At 42.5% G+C, this 8,181-nt stretch overlaps 1 long non-coding RNA gene across 1 annotated transcript; it reads right to left on the reverse strand.

Moving 5' to 3' along the window:
• LOC127935131 (uncharacterized) lies at window positions 1-3,266 on the reverse strand. Its single transcript, XR_008147984.1, has 4 exons — window positions 3,214-3,266; window positions 2,124-2,411; window positions 1,212-1,621; window positions 1-1,105 (listed from the first exon to the last, which is right to left on the reverse strand). It is a non-coding gene; the product is annotated as an uncharacterized LOC127935131 (long non-coding RNA).
• Window positions 3,267-8,181: the final 4,915 nt, after the last annotated feature.

Here is an 8,181-nt window from a genome sequence, read left to right on the forward strand (position 1 = left end):
TAGCTATGTAACAATGAAATAAAAGTAAACAAAAATATAAGAAAAAAAAAATTGTATATTGTAGAATTAAATATACAACGCAGAATAATGTGCATGAGTGTAAACTGTAGTCTTAAATATTAAGGTACACAGGGATGTACAAGAGGCAAATGTGCAAACAGTGAATGATGAATATCTTACTGATAAAGTGAACATTAAGTGGAAGCATGAGGATGTTAAGAGGCTTGTTTTGAGTTTAGGAGCCTGATGGCCTGGGGGAAGAAACTCCTCATGAGTCTCTCAGTTTTTGCCATCAGGCTACGGAAGCGCTTACCAGATGGCAGCAAAGTGAAAAGATGGTTACTGGGGTGGATGGAGTCTTTGATGATTTTTGCAGCTCTACTTCTGCAGCGTTTGAGGTAGATGTCCTGCAGAGAGGGGAGAGCAGACCCTGAAATGCGCTCAGCTAAGCGCACAACTCTCTGCAGGGCTTTGCAGTCTTGACTGGAGCTGTTCCCATATCACACTGAGATGCACTGAGTCAATACACTTTCTATAGCCCCAGAATAGAAAGTTTTCAGGATTGCTGGTGAGACCCTGAATTTCCTCAGCTGTCGCAGATGGTACAGTCTTTGCCTGGCTTTATTAACCTGTGTTTGAATGTGAGTAGTCCAAGTGAGGTCCTCCGAGATGTTTACACCAAGGTACTTGAAGCTGCTCACCCTCTCCACAGGGGTCCCGCTGATCATGAGAGGAGTATAGGGCTGCTGCTGTCTCTTCCTGAAGTCCACAATCAGTTCTTTAGTTTTGCTCACATTCAGAGAGAGACAGTTGTCCTGGCACCAAGATGTTAATTTCTCTACCTCATCCAAGTATGCGGTCTCATTATTGTTGTGAATGAGGCCCAGAACCACAGTATCATCAGCAAAACTAAGTTTACATGTTGAAATTATATCAGTAACATCATAAGTTGCATCACCAGGGGTTCAGGGTAGTTCATCCAGTTCCTGTGGGGGATCTGCTGGAACCGGTGTGTGATCTCTGTGCTGACGTCTCCATATGATGACAGAAATCACAATCACAGCCAGAATCACCAAACACATGACAACTGACACAATCCAGTTCTCTACAGATGGAGGAGGAAGATGGGAAGAGAGCACATTTAATTTTCTTTCATTATTAAACTCACTGCTTGAAGATGTTGTAAAGCTCTTAATGTCTGTGTGACTTACTGCGTTGTTTAGTGTCGTCCAGTTTTTCCTTTGATTGTAGAAGATATTGAGAGGTCAGTCACACAGTTCAGCATCAATGTGATGTTCAGATCATGATGAATAAACCTCAGCTGTCCACATGCTTTATAAATAATATTTCCTCATATCTGAGCTTCTCTCACCTGTGACTGTGACTGTGATCAAGATTTCTCCTTCAGTGTCCAGAACTCTGTATGTTCCTGCATCTCTGTCCAGAAATGATTTAATGATCAGGTTTCCATCATTATCATCATTCATTCGGTCGCTCTGAACCCCGTGATCTCTCATCCAAACCTCCTTCCACTCTCCACTAGAGTTTGTCTTCACTTTATCAGCATCAGACACCAGAACAGACATCTTTAGCTCCTCGCCTGTTTTCACAGAAATCTCATCTGAGGAGAAACAGAAAGATATTAATCATTATTATAATGCTGTCAATCAATCAAAGCCCAAAATTTCACACTACGCCACTGGAAGGAACACGGAGCCAAGGATAATCAAGATAGTCTTTATTAATCCAACACAGCAGTAAAGCCAAAGATGGTGATGGGGGGAGGAGCCATGGAGGAGGAATGGGCGTGGACTCCAGGGGGCAGACCAATGACGGCGGAGCAGGTGGAGGAGGAGCCTGACATAATGAGGAAACAGAGGATGAAGGAGGGCTAGATGGGACCAGCGGAGACAACGGAGAGAGGAAAGGGGGTAGTTCAACCTCCAGTTCTGATTCTCAATCAATAAGATCCTCCTCCTCATTTTGGCCCTTTTGGTGTTCCATAGTCTGTTCACCATCAGCCGTGATTTAGGGGCAGAGAGAAAACTGATGGAGGAAAAAACACGGAAAACAAACAGAGGGTAGACACTCAATTTACACTGTTTGATCAGTTATGAATTTACCATGAATATGAAGTTGGTACGTCCTGATTTGTTACTCCAGCTCTGTCTGATCATTATTGTAATAGATTCTCAAAGTGTATTTCCCAGCGTCACTGAAGATCAGATTCTTGATGAAGACGTCACAGTTTCCTTCTTTAAACACTCGTCCACTGCATACTTCATTTTGACAAACATCAATTCCTCCAGACTCACCGATTAGCTTAATATGAAAAATATTTTTGGCCTCAGATTCACATGTGAGTGTGATGTTTCCTCCCTTCTTTCCTGACACAGATATAGATGTGTTTTCTGCAAATACAGACAATTAAAATACAATAAGATTCAATTTAAAGTGTCTATACTGAAACACATGTGTGTGGCGAGGAAGGTGGAAAGCTGCAGTGGGAGAAAGAATGTGAGTGGTAATAAGGATTATAAATGATTAATGGTTAACACCTGTTTGTAATTCCAGTGATTGGGGAAGAGAGGAGTTATAAGCGCCCAGCAGACCTGGGAAAGGGAGAGATAACTGGATCTTTGGGAGAGCCAGAGCTGAGCCAAGTCAAGTGTGTGTGCGTGCGCATATATGTGTGAAGGCAAAGAGCCGAGCCGCAGTTTACTTTGGTTTACCTTGTTTTATTTTGAGTTAATAAAGAGCCTTTTTCACCACCCCTGACTTCCTTGTCCAGTATCTATCGAACTGTTTTACAATGTGTTTCAGTCTATTCTCTGTAATTAATGTTATTATAAAATATTCTAATAGAGTTAAGTCAGTCAGCTGTATTTTCTTTTACTGAATATATTTCATGGCAGTGGAAGTGGATTCATCAGCTGTGAACTGATGGAGGAGTTTCTCTAATATTTAAGATCAGAAATGAATGTAAATATTAAGGACATGATCTATTTTGTCTTTGTGCTCTTCATCTAAACTCTCAACCTCAGGTTATTCATCATCTCTACATGAAATAAAATCATTAAATGCTCAATCTCAAGCACTAATGACTAATGAGATCTGCTTCATGAATGAACAGAAAACAGCAGCTTCAGTCAGAATCTATATCTGACACTGAACACCAAGAATAAATAGTTTCTGAACATAAATGACACTGACCGCTGTGATAAACCAGACAAAACAGCAGCAGAAGAAGATTGAAGCATCTGAACCTGATGAGAATAAGAGACAGATACAGACACACATCACAAACACATTAATACAGACAGAAAACACTGATCTGAGAGAGAAAACAATACACAACTCACACAATACACAGAGTACTAACATTCAGTTTCAGTGGCACATCTAGATCACAGGATTATTCAGTCATTTTTCATAAATCACTGAAGTAAACTATAACGATTTAAACTCTAATGAATGTTTCATCATGTTTCATTTATCTGACAAATAATTTTGTTTTGTGTCATGTGGCACAGCAGCCACAATAGCACTGTATAACTGATTTAGACTAATGTTTTTTTTATTTCCATTTTATTCAAAATATTCCCAAACTTGTTAGCTATATCAAGAAATATCTCCATTCTCAAATATGTGTAAGTAAAGTCATGTTGCAGCTTAGTTCATCTATAATGGGAGATGGACAAAGTAGCATACTAGTGTTATTTATTAACTATGCAAAAAAAAAAAAGTCCTACTTTACTTAAGTAGGACTATATGGCTTATGTCATGAAATATTTTAAATAAAACAAACTTTGTATCAGACAAAACGTTTGTAAGAAACAAATTATAACACTTTCATGGTACAGAAAGAGAGCAAAGAACATTTACATTTATGGAAAAAAATCACTGACTTCAGTCTAGCCAGAGTTCAAGTACTCTCATAAACTCCCATTAAAAGAAATCACTGGGGTTTGTTCGGGCCAGCTGTACATCAGCTTGTGCCTGATATTTCTGCAATATATATATATTTTCCATTTCACTGTATTTTCAAACCCATGCCAGGATTCTGTTTGTCAACAGTTAAAAATGCCTAGTTAAAGATCTGGACTGGTAAATGAGAGGTTACCAGCTCTATGTAATGAATTAGAAGGCATGGTTTGTATTGAATCCATCAACTAAATGTATGACAGTATTCACTATAAAACATTTGGGAATGCATGACACTCTCTGAAAAATTTCTATATGAATTCAATATTTTGCTAATTATTTTAACCCTATATTACGATGGATTATGGAGAGGCTTTTTAAAGTCAACATGAATTGGAAATTGCAATTGTCTTTTCTCCTCTATTGTGATATATATCAAGTAAAATGGGCTTGATTTTGTCAAAAGTGAATTGATTGGACGGTTAGGTGACTGTGGTTTGCTAATGGTGGTTTTCAAATCTTATGTGTCTTCTGCTGTTTTGTCTTGTCAATAGCTGTTGGTATCTATAAATATAAAACTTTATATATATATATATATATAATATATATATACATATACATATGTACATATATATATATACAGTCAGGTCCATAAATATTGGGACATCGACACAATTCTAATCTTTTTGGCTCTATACACCACCACAATGGATTTGAAATGAAACGAACAAGATGTGCTTTAACTGCAGACTTTCAGCTTTAATTTGAGGGTATTTACATCCAAATCAGGTGAACGGTGTAGGAATTACAACAGTTTGTATATGTACATCCCATTTTTTAAGGGACCAAAAGTAATGGGACAGATTAACAATCATAAATCAAACTTTCATTTTTTAATACTTGGTTGCAAATCCTTTGCAGTCAATTACAGCCTGAAGTCTGGAGATCAATTAGACATCAGCGTACGCTGGGTTTCATCCCTGGTGATGCTCTGCCAGGCCTCTACTGCAACTGTCTTCAGTTCCTGCTTGTTCTTGGGGCATTTTCCCTTCAGTTTTGTCTTCAGCAAGTGAAATGCATGCTCAATCGAATTTAGCTCAGGTGATTGACTTGGCCATTGCATAACATTCCACTTCTTTCCCTTAAAAATCTCTTTGGTTGCTTTCCAAACACCAAACTACCCGGAAGACCATGGAAAACAACTGTGGTGGATGATCGAAGAACTCTTTCCCTGGTGAAGAAACCCTTCACAACAGTTGGCCAGATCAAGAACACTCTCCAAGAGGTAGGTGTATGTGTGTGTCAAAGTCAACAATCAAGAGAAGACTTCACCATGTGAATACAGAGGGTTCACCACAAGATGTAAACCATTGGTGAGTCTCTAAAACAGGAAGGCCAGATTAGAGTTTGCCAAACAACATCTAAATAAGCCTTCACAGTTCTGGAACAACATCCTATGGACAGATGAGACAAAGATCAACTTGTACCAGAGTGATGGAAAGAGAAGAGCATGGAGAAGGAAAGGAACTGCTCATGATCCAAAGCATACCACCTCATCAGTGAAGCATGGTGGTGGTAGTGTCATGGCGTGGGCATGTATGGCTGCCAATGGAACTGGTTCTCTTGTATTTATTGATGATGTGGCTGCTGACAAAAGCATTAGGATGAATTCTGAAGTGTTTCGGGAAATATTATCTGCTCATATTCAGCCAAATGCTTCAGAAATCATTGGTCAGCGCTTCACAGTGCAGATGGACAATGACCCGAAGCATACTGCGAAAGCAACCAAAGAGATTTTTAAGGGAAAGAAGTGGAATGTTATGCAATGGCCAAGTCAATCACCTGACCTAAATCCGATTGAGCATGCATTTCACTTGCTGAAGACAAAACTGAAGGGAAAATGCCCCAAGAACAAGCAGGAACTGAAGACAGTTGCAGTAGAGGCCTGGCAGAGCATCACCAGGGATGAAACCCAGCATACGCTGATGTCTAATTGATCTCCAGACTTCAGGCTGTAATTGACTGCAAAGGATTTGCAACCAAGTATTAAAAAATGAAAGTTTGATTTATGATTGTTAATCTGTCCCATTACTTTTGGTCCCTTAAAAAGTGGGATGTACATATACAAACTGTTGTAATTCCTACACCGTTCACCTGGTTTGGATGTAAATACCCTCAAATTAAAGCTGAAAGTCTGCAGTTAAAGCACATCTTGTTCGTTTCATTTCAAATCCATTGTGGTGGTGTATAGAGCCAAAAAGATTAGAATTGTGTCGATGTCCCAATATTTATGGACCTGACTGTAGTTACGGAATACCACAGGAGGCTGAGGATAACAGAAAGACAGTTTATTGAGGCACAAGCAGAGAAATGGGTAGTGCTGGGTAAAGTGATATGGAGTATGGCAGTGATGAAGTGATCAGTAGTAGCAGGGTAGAGACGTCAAAGGAGGGAGGTGTACCACACATACGCACGGAGATGGCTGGGAACTTCTGGAGATCGCTGGAGAGAGGTAAGTAGAGATAAAGTTAGTCCTTAGAGTTAGCATACAGGTAAGACCTTGTTGCGAACAAGACCAGATGCTGATTGGGTGCGTGTGTGTGGTATTTGTAGTGCAGAGGTGATTGGATTAAGATGAGGGTCAGGTGGAAGTGCTCAGTACTCAGGTGAGGGCGTGCGTTGTGAATGAGTGGAGGTGGAACCTGGCGTGTCTGTAACAGTACCCCCCTCCACACGGCCCGCTCCGGTTAGAATGACTGGAGTGGAAGGTGTTTAGTAAGTTCGGATCCAGGATGTCGTTGCGTGGGAGCAATGAATGTTCCTCTGGACCATATCCCTGCCAGTCCACTAGGTATTCCAGTTGTCCACCACACCACCGGGAGTCCAGGATGTCTCTTACTTCGTAGGCAGCACCGTCTTCAAGGAGGAGTGGAGGGGGGGCTTCGGCTTCGCCAGGTTCTGTGGAGGGAGAAATAGAGGGATGGTGAAGCTTAAGGAGAGACACATGGAAAGGGGGGTGAATCCGGTACTCAGGTGGTAACTGGAGTTTGAAAGTGACCGGATTGATCTGCTCAAGGACGGTGAATGGGCCAATGAATCTGGGACTTAGCTTGTGGCAGGACAGGTGCAGGCGGATGTCCCGGGTGGATGGACAGACCTTCTGACTGGGTTGGTATGAAGGGGCCTCGGCTCTGCGAAGGTCAGGTGTCATTCTCGGCCCGCTGGAGTTGGTGGTGGTGCTGCGTCCCAGACCCTCTTGCCCTCCCGGACCCAGTAGTCGATGGCGGGGACATCCGAGGGTTCACCGGACCAGGGGAAGAGTGGAGGTTGGTAGCTGAGTACGCACTGGAATGGAGTGAGTCTGGTGGTATGTTGTCGCAAGGGAGTTCTGTGCATACTCGGCCCACCCTAGGAACTGGTTCCAGGAATTCTGGTGTCTGTGACAGAAGGTACGGAGGAAGAGTCCAATCACCTGAACCTTCCTCTCCGTCTGCCCGTTCGATTGTGGGTGGTATCCAGAAGACAGACTGATGGCCACACCTAGGAGTGAGTGGAATGCTTTCCATACCCGGGAGATAAACTGGGGATCTCCGTCTGAGACAATGTCTTCTGGGATGCCGAAGTACCTGAAGACATAGTTAAATAGTAACTCGGCCATTTCCATGGCCTTGGGCAGACCTTTCAGGGGGAGAAGACGACATGACTTAGAAAAAATCTATCCACTATGACAAGAATGCAGGTATTATTATCTGAAGGAGGAAGATCAGTCATAAAATCCACCCCTAGGTGTGACCATGGACGATTAGGGACGGGCAGAGGATGGAGCTTGCCTGATGGTAGATAGCATGGGCTTTTAGAGACGGTGGAGTCTGTACATCCGTTCACATACCTTCTGCCATCAGAGGCCATGTTGGGCCACCAGAAGCGTTCCCTAAGCAACGAGAGGGTGTCATTGACCCCTGGGTGACCAGTGCCAAGAGACGTGTGAGCGGAGTGAATGAGTGGAGTGTGCCGTGTCCTGGCGATGTACTGGTGTCCTGGTGGGCAACCCGGCGGGGTGTTGGTAACAGGATCGGATGGAGGAAGGGTCTCGGCAGACCAGGTAATGGGGCTGATGATGACCTTTTCTGGGAGTATGGTTTCGGGTTCCTCTAGGTTTTCTTCGGGGGCGTGACACCGGGACAGGGCGTCAGCCTTCACGTTCTTTGCTCCTGGGCGATACGAGATGGTAAAGTGGAAGTGGGTGAAGAACAGTGC

Source organism: Carassius gibelio, chromosome A19 (assembly GCF_023724105.1).
Source record: "Carassius gibelio isolate Cgi1373 ecotype wild population from Czech Republic chromosome A19, carGib1.2-hapl.c, whole genome shotgun sequence".
In the NCBI taxonomy this organism is placed as follows: Eukaryota; Metazoa; Chordata; class Actinopteri; order Cypriniformes; family Cyprinidae; genus Carassius; species Carassius gibelio.